Genomic DNA, 13,028 nt, shown 5'->3' on the forward strand with positions numbered 1-13,028 from the left:
TAGGTGACTTAAAACATTAGAACCATGGACAGTATGACTTCCAGATTGAAGCCTGGGTCTCACCTGTGGCCTGCTTCTCAGTTACTGATCACAGTGACCCTGAGAAGCTGCCAGAGGTGGGGCAGGGCAAGCAAGGAGAGGCTACAGGAAAACGAGATTCTTCCTAGGGGCAGTGTGGAGGATAGGATACCGGCTCTGTCCCTCCTCAGCTCCTCCAGAAGCCCTCAGATGCCATCTTCAAGCTGTTTGGGGAGACAGCATCCCCCTCTTTGGCTGGTGGGGGTTTCACAAATGTTGGGAATGAAGATCCAGCTAAAATTAACCGTTATCAAGCTGCCAGCCCTGCAAATAAACCTGCCTCCCATTGGCTGCTGGTGATGTCACTGTCAGGTTAATAATAGCTGCAGTGCCCAGCTAACCACCTGTGTGGGTGCCTTCTGTGAGCCATGGCCAGGCCAGCCTCCTGGAGTCAATGTCCAACAGATGTGTGTCACTTGGCCCAAGGTGGCTTATACAGGGTCTTGGGGACAGGGTGAGGGTCTGGGGACATCTTCTAGTCAGAGAGTTTCCAGGGAGCTCCACCTGGTTTGGACTGCCAGATGCCTTCTGGTCCCAAAGCACAGTCCTTGGGCATGGAGCCCTTCACTACTCATTTACCTGAGCCTGAGTCCTGGGCAGCCACTGAAACAAGGCCCTCCCTTGAGATCAGCTACCAGGCAGGTACCAGGAGACAGAGTGAGCTCCTGAGGCAGCAAATAAACTGTCTACATGATGAGGGGAGTCCTGGGCTCTGGGGCCAATCTTTGACAAACATTCAGTACCTTCCTGAGTTAGAGCGGTTGGGCAGGTGGCAGGTGAACTGCAGACCTGGAAAACAACTGGATTTCAGGCTAGCCAGGACCCCAAATATACTATCCTCCAAGGCATGGGGCCTGTAAGGTCTGAGACATCCTGAGCTGTCAGGGAGCCCAGAGCCACAGGGAGCTGTTGCCATGGTGAGTAGCAGCTCAGCAGGCAGGAGGCCCCTCCTTCCTCCTCCGGGGAGCCCAGCCCTACATCATCCAAACAGCAGAGAACTGTTCACCCTCTGGAAACCAGTAAGAGTATGACAGACACTGTGGAACACAAATCACATTCCACCGATGCCACACAGCAGACCCATTTCTCGAGTAAGGGCAGGGTGCTACACCCAGTAACATCCAGAAACAGAAGGGAAGACCAGAAGCATCTTCAGGCCACAGTCATTTCATTAAGAGGAAAGTACATCAGCCAAGTCACTCACCACAGCCAAGTCCAGCAATAGGATGGAGGGGGTCCTGGGTATGTGGTTAGGTCTTCTCAGGACTCACTGGAAGCAAAGCTCACTTCAGTGGCCCTATCTTTAGTTGAGGAAAGGGCACCACAGCACCTGTGTATTTGAAACATGTTCTTTTTGTTTGTTTGTTTTGTTTTGTTGAGACAGGGTTTCTCTGTGTAGCTTTGCGCCTTTCCTGGAACTCACTCTGTAGCCCAGGCTGACCTCGAACTCACAGAGATCCGCCTGCCTCTGCCTCCCAAGTGCTGGGATTAAAGGCATGCGCCACCACCGCCCGGCTCTTGACACATGTTCTTTAGGGCCTGACTGCCCAGGGAACAGTGCTCACAAGTGCCTGTAGGAACTCTCACCCCTTGAAAAAAATTGCCTTACAGTAGGCAGGAACCCTGCAGGGAACAGCCAACCTTAGAAGTAAACATGGTCTACATGATCCAGGAGAATCCCTGGGAGGCCATCATCCATGCCACAAAGAGTGACACCTGAGGGCAAAGGAACGCAGAGGAGGTACAACATGGAGAGGGTAAAGTCCTTTAAAAAAAAAAAAAAAAAGATTTATTTTAAATTACTTGTCTGAGTGTGTATCTATACATGTAAGTGCAACTCATTGAACCCCCTGGAACTGGAGTTATAGATAGTTGTAAGCTACCCAATGTTGGTGTTGGAAATAGTCCTCCTGAAGAGCAGCACATGTTCTTAACTACTGAGCTATCTCTCTAGTCCCATGTAGATCCTTTTAAAAGAAGGTGAACAGACTCAGATTTGCACAGGGAAGACCATATTTTTTAGTGTCCAAAGAGTAAACACATCCTTGGAATCAACATCCAGATCGCTCCCTTGTGCCCCTCCTGATAATGGCCACCTCTCAGTGGCCACCCCTATGAGGACCCCTGACATAGATTTGTTAGAGCTGTTTTAAACAGTATAAACTGGAGCCTCCAGTCTTCATCCTCTATCTGACTCCCCTCCCTGCTCATCAGCTTCCTGTCAACATAACAGACACCTGATATGAGCTGCTAATAAAGCGAAAGTATCATCTGCCTTCAGCTTTGGGGTTCCATGGCAAAATGGCCCCATGCCAAGGCAGCACACTGTGTCAGAGAACAAAATTACTCACCTCCTATCCAGGAAGCAAAAAGAGAGAGAGGCCAGGTCTCCTAATCCTCCTCAAGGGCACATTCCACTATCCTAAAGACCTTCTCCTAGGCCTCTGCTCTAAAAAAACCACTATCTCCCAACAGTCCCACCTTAGGGTCCAAGCCTACAAACACATGGGCCTTTGAAAGTATTTAACAGCCACACTACAGTGTACATCATCCTGGCTGTGAGATTCAGCCACACTGTGCCAGATCCTATAATTTGTTTTTGTGGCTGAATATTATTCCACACAACTTTAACCTGCTACAAGCAAACCTGCCATAAACAGGTGTGTACACATCATGTGTTATAGTTCTGAAACAGTGTTATAGTTCTGAAACAGAGGGTCAAAGACTTTGGTGTACTGCCTCTTGACTCTAAATTCAACCCCTGTGATGGTACGCAGGATGTATATCAATATCATCATTGGACCCAAACAGAATCTATTCTCCAGGCAACAGGGACCAGTCAGGAGCAGCTGGAAGCCCTTGGTGACTTGGTGACTGACTGACTTCCCTCACTGTGGATGGCACTGCTCTCATTCTTCATGTATCTGGTGTCCCTTCACTGTGTACAGAACTTTGGGAAGTGGCTCTGGGTTCTATGATCTCCTCTGAAGATGGCTGACCTTTGTTCAATTGACGTTCAGTCACCAGACTTATGCAGACTGCTTTCCAAGATGTTAGAGCCACGCATGTGACTCCTCCTGAGTGCCATTCAGCCTTCCGCCTCCATCTCCCCTGCAAGGCTTCCAATGAGCTTATATTGAACCTGGGCTGGATGTATCTAGGGCAAGCTTACTATAAATTGAAGTCCTTCCTCAAGTAAATAAATAAACGAGGAGGCCCACACATGCTGGCTGGATCCATTGCTGCTCGGTGCTGCTTATTTTCTAGAATTTTCTCTCTATTCAGCCATGTGGTGGCCTCAGCCTGGGTGAAGTCCAATGATGCACACCCTTGAATACTTCTCTTTCTTGGTTCACAGGACCCTGAGGCTGAGCTGCTGGGATATGAGAGCAATGGTTACCTCCAGGCTCTATCTTGTAGCCTACATGGCAGATGCTCCTGCTGGGTGGGAGGAAACCAGGAGGGCATGTGCATTACTAAGGGGCTTCCAGGCTGCCAGCCAACAAGAAGAGTTAAGTTTCCCTAGTGACCAGAGACACTGAACATCTTTTCTCGTAATGATTGGCTTTTGTAGATCTCTGGAGAAAGGTCTAGTCAAGTCCTTGACCCAGTTTAATTTGAGCTATTTATCTTTTTGTGTCAAGTTTTGAAAGTTCTTTATAGATTGTGAGCACCAGTCCTTTACAGATGCGTGATTTGAAAGTTTTTTCTTCTAGTTTATAGGTTGTTTTTAAATCTCTTAACATTATTGTTCACCGTGTTTTTCCAGCATGGTGGAGGACACCTGCAGCCCCAGCAGCTCCAAGACTGACTATGTGAGACTCCCTTGACCCAGTCTCTTAAAAAGTAACATTAATAATATAAACTAAGTTTTTACCTGTGATGTAACCCAGTGTGTACATATTCATCTGGAACGGCATGCTGTTTTTACATTGGCTGGTCCCAGTCACAGTCATACTTGCCTGTTACCCATTTGTATATCTGATTTTTAGCAATTTTTTTTTCTGGAGCTGAGGACAGAACCCAGGGCTCTACCACTGAGCTAAATCCCCAACCCTCTAGCAATGTTTTTATTTATTCTTTGAGAAAAATTTTATTGGCTTTTTGAGACAATCTCACTCTAGGCTACTAGAGTAGTACTGGGACTCACTATGTAGACCAGGCTAGCCTGGAATTCACAGAGATCTGCCTGCCTCTGCCTCTCAAGTGCTGGAATTAAAGGTGTATGACACTATGCCTGGCTTATTCTTTGAAAACTTTATACAATATATTTTGATCATATTTACCCCTCTGCCTCAACTCCTTCTAGATTCTTCCCCTCTTCTCTATCCACCCAACTTAATGAACTCTTATGTTCTCTCTCTCTCTCTCTCTCTCTCTCTCTCTCTCTCTAACAACAACAAAACCTGAGTCTAGTTTGTATTGGCCAACTACTCCCAGGCTCTGGAGTGTCTGGAGTGTGGTCTATAGTCAAGGTATCACTTCATTGAAAAAACTGACTTTCATTCTCCTAGCAACAACCAAATGTTAATAGTGCTTACCAAGGGTGGACTTCGTGCCAACCTCTCATCCCCCATACTTGAATTTTGCCTGGCTTGAATTTACACAGGTCTGTGACCTGGAAACTATGACAGTCTTTGAAGGCTGTCACAGTCTTTGTGAGTTCATATGTGTAACTGTCCAATTGTGTTTTGAAAACATTGTTTCCTTGAAGTCATCCACCACCTCTTGCTCTTACAATCTTTCTGCCCCTACCTCCACATGGATCCCTGAGCCTTGTCGGGAGAGGTGTGACACAAACATCCCCTTTAAGGTTGAGCATTCTAAAATCTCTGATTCTCTGTATGATGACCAGTTGTGGGTCTCTGTGATAATTGCCATCTACTGCAAGAAGAAGCTTCTCTGATGAGGGTTGAGCAAGGCACTGATGTATGGGCATGTCATATGTCACTGGGAGTCATCTTATTGCTGTGTTCATTTAGCAGAATAATAGTAGTGTGTTTCACCCTAGGGTCCATGTCCTATCCAGCCTTAGTTGTGTGGTTGATTTGTTTGTTTGTTGAGATAGGGTCTCACTGTGTGGTCCTGGCTGACCTTGAACTCACAGAAATCTGCCTATCTCTGCCTCCTATTAAAGGAGTATGCTACCATGCCTGGTCTGTAGTTGATTTTTATATGAGGTGTAGATCAAAGTTTTCTGGATTTTTTAGTTTGGGGGGTTTGTCTGCTTGCTTGCTTTGTTTTTGTTTTCTTTTGGATGGCCACTCCTCCCAGCACCATTTGCTGAAAAGATGACACTTACCTAGTCAGATAGCACACCCCTATGATCCCGTAACTCAGACTACGGGCAAGAGGATAGCAAGTCTGAGGCTAGTCTGAATTGCATCATAAACCCTATCTCAAAAAAGAGGGGGGAAAAGATTCTATTTTCTCCATTGAATTGCTCCTGTGGTTTCTTAGAGCACACTTAAAGACATTTGTCAGGATTTTCTAAACTCTCCATCTGGTTTCATTGACTGATAGATTTTTGTTCTCACCAACACCTTCACTATCTTGCTAACAAGGTAGTATTTGGAAGAACACTGTGTACAAGAACGGACCCTTATGCACACCATATATAAAAATCATAGAGGAGCCAATGGGATGACTCAGCAGGTACAACACTTGGAACTTGACAATGCAAGTCTGATGGCCTGGGTTCGATCTTTGGAACCCTCCCTAAGGTAGAACCAACTCCACGTATGCACCATGTTCATGGCAGCAGTATTCCTAACAGCCAGAAGACAAAACGACTTGAATATCCATCAACAGATTGAGCTGTATTTATATACAGTTAAATATATATAGCCATTAAAAGAAATGAATTTCTGACACTCGCTACAATGTAGATGAATCTTGGAAACATTTTGCTGAGACACAAAAGTCACACTGTGTCTGAAATATCCAGACAGAGCAGTTTGGAGGCTGGGGTATTAAAACCCTCTGTCTGGGGCCCTTTTTCTCTTTCCAGATATGACAGTGGGCAGGTTTGGAGAGACTTCTCTTGTTTAGGCAATTCTGAACAAGTGCTCAGAGCTAGAATCCAGAGGCCTATAGACACAACCCATGTAGAAACCAGAGACTTACAGTTCTAGGCTCTCAGTTTGGAGGTTTATGGCTCTGGGCTTTACTCACCATTAGCCTGGTGCTTGGTAGCTTTGTAACCCTCTGCTTCCAGAAGTTAAATGGCTGCAGCAGGTAGCAATAAAGTGGCACTAGGTGGCATCTTCTAGTGTGACAGCTGTCACACAGGCCTTGAGTATTGGACTCGTAGCTCCACCGCAAGCATTACACCCCTAGCCTAGGGTGTCAGTATAGGGTCTAGCTTTTGGTCTAGGGTATCTGAGACCCTGGGCCCTGAAGATTTTCTGGAATGCCTGCAGCCACCCAGGCATGCCGTTTCTCTCCTTTCTGTCCTGTTCATCCTCAGTTCCTACCCTCTCTTAACTACCTTTTACTTTCAGCGTCTTTCACAGTCTCTACCACCTCGTCCTCATTGTTTCTACCCTAATCGTTCCCTTGAACTCTTCAGCTAACACTCATCACAGTAAATGTCGTCACCAGCCCTCGGGTACAGCCACTTCGGCCACTGACACTGCCTTTGCACTGTTTCCAGCTCAGCTCTCTCCACCAATGGTGATCAAAAGTAGGTCAGAAAAATCACCAGAGAGAAGCATTTGATTGGGCCCTGTGTTGTAACACCAGGGGGCAGCAAAAGAGGGCATCTCCCTGCCAGCCTACAAAATGAGCAGACAATCTGCACCTAGAGCCTCGTAAGGGGTCTGGCCAGGGTGTGTGCATCAATCACAACATTCCTTCATGCAAATCAAAGACTGGGTCTGTATCAATTCCAAGATTATGCTGGGACACCAGGAGAAGTGTCCAAAAGTCTAGCATCTTCCTCCTCACAGTATCTTAATCTTTTTCCACTTTCGATCCTTTTTCTGTTTTGTTTTGAGACAGGGTTTCTCTATGCAGCCCTGGCTGTCCTAGAACTCGCTCTCTAGACCAGAGCTCTCTTGAACTCACAGAGATCCGCCTGGCTCTGCCTCCCAAGTGCTGGGATTAAAGGCATGTGACACCAGTGCCCGGCTTGTGACCCCTTTTCGTCTGAGAAATTTTACATATCCCTTGGGATATAAGTATATGAAATAAGTATATAAATCAAATGTTCATTGATAATAAATAATAAAAAATCAGAAGTTTATGTAACTTTACCATTTATTATATAACATATAATTTTATAATTTATTAAGGAAAAAGCAAATTTTACTACTTATGAGATGAGTGTGCTTGTTTGTTTTTACATAAAGAATTAAATCTCTGCCAAATATTTGATACTGCAGGACACAGCATCTTCAACATTTTTCAGAACTGATCAACATTTTGATTTTATAATCTGTAGTGCTTTGCTTAGCATGGCGCTCCACATAAATGCATGGCACAAATGATAGAAGTGTATTTCAGAGATTGTTGGTAAATGAAGCAGGACCTGACTTTGATTTCCACATGGCAGAAAGAGAGAGTTGGCTGCCAAAGTTGTTTTCTGTCTTCTGACTGTGACACAAGTGTGTACACATACAAAAATAAATTAATAAATTAATGTAATAAAAAACATATATATAAGCTAGTTTATTTCTCTTAAAAAACTTTTTATATTTATGTAGTGTGCATACGTGCAAATGTGTGTGCTCATGAGTGTCATGGACTGCTTGTGGAGGTCAGAGGACAACTTTCAGGAGTTGGTCCTCTCCCACCATGTGTTATCTGAGGATAGGATTCAGCTTGTCATGTGTGGCACCAAGCACCTATATCCACTGAGCATCTCTCTGCCTTCTAAAGAATTGTTTAAACATTTATTTTTATTTCTGTATGTGTGTGTATGAACCTGTGCTTGTGATAGTTCCCTCCTGAAGGACTACACTTCCCAGCTTCCCTTGCAGACTACTGGCTGCATCCCATCTTCTTCTGTAGGAATTTTGGTCATCCAAACACATGACAAAGATACTCCTTCACCATGAATAAACATAGTCCTGTCTAAGGTCAGACCAAGTCTCTCTTTCTTCCCACCTTCCATCTTTTTACAATTGCCTTTTAATAATCTAAGACAATGGTGTTGAAACTTGAGATGGGAAATTTAAGCCTACTAGTGTAGCTGAAGTTTTCCTGGTCCTGCCTGGCCCACAGTCAGGACAAATCTCTCTCACCTGCCAGTCCCGCAGCCAAGTAAACACACTGTAGCATAAATCTTAAAAGTTCTTATTAATAAAATCAAACCTGAGGCCAGTTATTGGGGTAAACACTGGAAGATCACAGAGACAGAACAGGCCACAGCCACCTCACCTTGCCTCACCAGTTCCTCAGCTGATCCTGTTTCCTCACACTGGAAGCCTCTGAGTCCTCATCCAGAAAGAATCTCAGCTGAACTGCTGCTAGAAGCCTGAAAGCTTAGCCAGCCAAATGCTTCTAGTTTCTGGTCCTCATGCCTTATATATCTTCCTGCTTTCTGCCTCACTCCCTGGGATTAAAGGCGTGAGTCACCATGCTTGGCTGTATCCTTGAACACATAGATTTCTGCCTCTGGAATGCTAGGATTAAAGGCGTGTGCTACCATTGCCTATCCTCTATGTTTAGTATTGTAGCTGTTCTGTCTCTGACCCCAGATAAGTTTATTAGGGTGCACAATATTTCGGGGAACACAATACCACCTCAACACACAGAGACTTATATTACTTATAAACTGTATGGCTGTGGCAGGCTTCTTGCTATCTAGTTTTTATATCTTAAATAAACCCATATATATATACCTTGCCACATGGCTCGTGGCTTACCAGTATCTTACATCATGCTTCCTCTGTGTCTGGCTGGTGACTCCTGACTCAGCCTTCCACTTCCCAGAATTCTCCTCTCTCCTTGTCCCGCCTATACTTCCTGCCTGACTATTGGCCAATCAGCACTTTATTTACCAATCAATCAGAGCAACACATTCACAGCATCCCCAGCATACTAGTGCCTTAAGCCCACTCATGGACAAACCTCCCTGGCTGTCATATGCTCCTTAGACCTGGGTCTAAGAGGTCCAGACAGGGCTACCAGTTTCTCTCAGGCAGCCTTTTCCTCTCTCTCTCTCTCTCTCTCTCTCTCTCTCTCTCTCTCTCTCTCTCTCCCCCTCCCTCCCTCCCTCCCTCCTTCCCTCCCTTCTTCCCTCCCTCCCTCCCTTTCTGTACTTTCTCTCCTTACTGTCCTGCCTTGACAGTCTGACTTACATGGAAGGCCATGTTATATTTGACCAGACTATGCATGCAATAGTAAGACATTGGGAAAAGGCAATCTGTTGGACCTAATTCAGAGGCACCCTAATTAGGTCTGGGAGCTCGGTGGAGCTTTCTTCTATCTTAAGACCTGATCAGTTGAAGGCACAGGGACTTGCCACTGGCTGCAGGAACTATTTCCACTGGCCCTGTGGTTTCTTAGCCCTAGAATTTTAACAGTTGGGGATACCCCCTTACTTTTCAGGTATATTTGGTCATTTCTAGACTTAGAGGACACTCTAAGCAACTGAAGATTGATCCCTGTTTTTGCCTTCGTCCCTCATCTGCTCAAAAATTCTGTAAAATTGAAACCAGCAACTCTCGTTCACATTTCAATGAAAATCTGGCCTCAATATACATTAGATGAATGGCCACTGCAGGCCCAAGTTCAGAACTTTCAATTTTTAATATCTAAACCAATTTTTTTTTGTTTTTCGAGACAGGGTTTCTCTGTAGTTTTGTGCCTTTCCTGGAACTCACTTTGTAGACCAGGCTGGCCTCGAACTCACAGAGATCCGCCTGGCTCTGCCTCCCGAGTGCTGGGATTAAAGACGTGCGCCACCACCACCCGGCATAATATCTAAACCAATTTAAATAATACCATAAGATGGAATGGTGGCATGGTCTGAAGCCCCATAAAACTCCCAGCTCACTTAAATCTTTCTTAAGGCTCTGGCTTACAACCACACCCAGAGCAAGACTGCCCACCATTTCTGCTGGGCCTGCAAACTTCTATCTATTCCTAACTGAGCAAGCACAGAACTCTTGCTAAGCCCTTTGGGGCCCCACCACATGGGCAATACTACTTACTAAGACACTTGCTCCTCTCTGTAGGTGGAAGTTTCTGTCCCCTCCCCAGCCTCTCCCAAGGAACCACTCAGAGGCTTAATAGTAATTATAAATGCTCAGTCAATAGCTCAGGTGTGTTACTAGCTAACTCTTACATTTAAATTAACCCATGTGAACCCACTACCTTAAGATTAAGAGTCTCATGCTCTACCAACTGAGTTAGCTGGACATTACAATTAATATCAAGCCTCTGTGTAGTTATTTCCTGCTGGAACAGGAAAATTCTGCCTACATCTCTCTCTCTATTGGAACCCTCACTTTTCCAAAAACCTCTCCCAGTGCACCTCTCCAGCTGTTTTCTCCTCTACCTGCTGCTGTGTAATAATTCTTCTGTACACTGTGAATGTATATTACCCTCATTTGCTATGGGATGTATGTTGTAAATATATGTTGCTATGATTAATTGATAAATAAAATGCTGATTGGCCTGTAGCCAGGCAGGAAGTATATGATAGGTGGGACAAACAGAGAAGGGAGGCTGGGAGGTGGAAGTCTGGGGGAGATGCCAGCCTGCCGTTCAGGGAGCAGCATATAAAGGCAGCAGGTAAAGCCATGGAACACGTGGCAACATATAGATTAATAAAAATGGGCTGAATATAAGTGTAAGAGCTAGACAATGGTAGGCCTGAGCTAATGGCTGAGCAGTTTAATTAATAGAAGTTTCTGAGTGATTATTTTATGAGTGGTTGTGGGGTCCATGGGGCTGGACAGGCCTGGAGAAAACTCCAGCAACACTCATTGGTTAATAAAGAACAGACTGGCTGGTAACCAGGCAGGAAGTATAGGCAGGACAGCCAAACTGAGAATGCTGGGAGGAAGAAGGGAAGAGTCAGTGGAGTTTCCAGGAGACACAGAGGGAGCAAGACATGCTGGAGGACAGGTAAAGCCATGAGCCACGTGGAAATACACAGATTAATAAAAATGGGTTAATTTAAGTTGTAAGAGCTAGTTAGTAATAAGCCTGAGCTATCAGTTGAGCATTTACAATTAATATTAAGTTTCTGAGTGATTATTTGGGAGTGGCTGCAGCACAGGAAAACTCCCTACAACTTGCTCTAACTACTTCTCTCTACCCTTCTACTGGGTGAGTGTCACTATGGAGTTCCCTGCTTTGTCTACTTTTACTATGAAAGCCGCACTGGTGTGCAAGGAAGCTTCCTCACCTTACCAGGCCCCTATCATGTGAAAAGGGATGCCTCTCCTCTGTGATTTTGGACATTTCTATCTGACAAGTCTCTCAGTCTTCTTGGAGACATCCAAGATGGAAATTCTTGTTACTAAGTTATCCCCTCTGTTCCTTCATGGCTTCTCTCAGCTCCTTCCTGGAATTTCCTCATCTCCCCGCAGGAGCTGCATACTAAGTTCCACAGCTTTTCTGCATGCTCCTGGTTCTGCAACCCTTTCCTTGCCCCATTCTCTGAGAGCTACCTGCTCTATCTCTCCTTGTGCCCTCCTGGACCTGTGCATTGTGAGTTTCCTTGCCTCCCCCTAGAAGCTGCCTAATAAGTCCCACAGCTTCCTTAAGTCTTTCTGGGCCTCAGCTCCCTCCTGGAAGTCCTGCACTTTCTCTATGCCCTCATGACTTCTGACATATTATCACTCTCCCTCAGGTGAAGTTCTTACTTGTTCCTCCTTGTCCCTTATGGCTACACTATGCTCTGTCTCTTAGCTGCATAACCCTTTCTATGGCAGAGTTCTTTTAGTGACCCTTCCTCCTTTTCTCCTTGGACTCAATTCCTTTCTCAGACTCAGAGATTTTCTTAAAGGTCACTGTCTTACTGAAAACAGCTTGGCTTCAGTAGAGCTCGATGGCCAAAGATGGCGCACTTGAGTTCCAAATTCTCACAGACTGTAACAACTTCTACCACTTCACAAGCAAATGATTCCAAAGCCTCTTATTGTAAGGTTTACAACTTTCCACTCTTAAATCTTTTATCTCTGTGATTTCTCTGTGCTCTGAACTCAAGAAATCATTTAAAATTATTGTGTAAACAGTCTTTACCTCAGAATTTGTAAAATCGTTGGGTGTGGTTAAAGAATCGATAAAATCTGTAATAAAATTTAGCTTAAAACTTTTAACAAACCAGGTGGTGGTGGTGGTGCACACCTTTAGTCTCAGCACTCAGGAGGCAGAAGCAGGCAAATCTCTGTGAGTTCAAGGACTTCCTGGTCTACAAAGTGAGTTTCAGGACAGCCAGTGCTGTTACAGAGAAACCCTGTCTCAAAAAAAAAAATTATAACAAAAGGCTTATAGTTAAAGCCTATACATAGGAATTTTAATTTGTTACAATATCCTATATATGTGATTCAACTCTGGTTTAGAATATATTGCTGTGGGATGGTCTGTATGTCAAATGTGTGCTCTGATTGGTCAATAAATAAAACACTGATTGGCCAGTGGCCAGTCAGGAAGTATAGGCGGGACTAACAGAGAGGAGAACAGAGAACAGGAAGGCGGAGGGAGACACTGCCAGCCGCCACCATGACAAGCAGCATGTGAAGATGCCGGTAAGCCACGAGCCACGTGGCAAGGTATAGATTTATGGAAATGGATTAATTTAAGATGTAAGAACAGTTAGCAAGAAGCTAACGGCCACGGCCACGGCCATACAGTTTGTAAGCAATATAAGTCTCTGTGTTTACTTGGTTGGGTCTGAGCGGCTGTGGGACTGGCAGGTGAGAGAGATTTGTCCTGACTGTGGGCCAGGCAGGAAACTCTAGCTACAATATATTGTATATGGCTGGGTGGTA

This window comes from Peromyscus californicus, unplaced genomic scaffold (assembly GCF_007827085.1).
Source record: "Peromyscus californicus insignis strain IS unplaced genomic scaffold, ASM782708v3 Scaffold_7__1_contigs__length_154581171, whole genome shotgun sequence".
In the NCBI taxonomy this organism is placed as follows: Eukaryota; Metazoa; Chordata; class Mammalia; order Rodentia; family Cricetidae; genus Peromyscus; species Peromyscus californicus.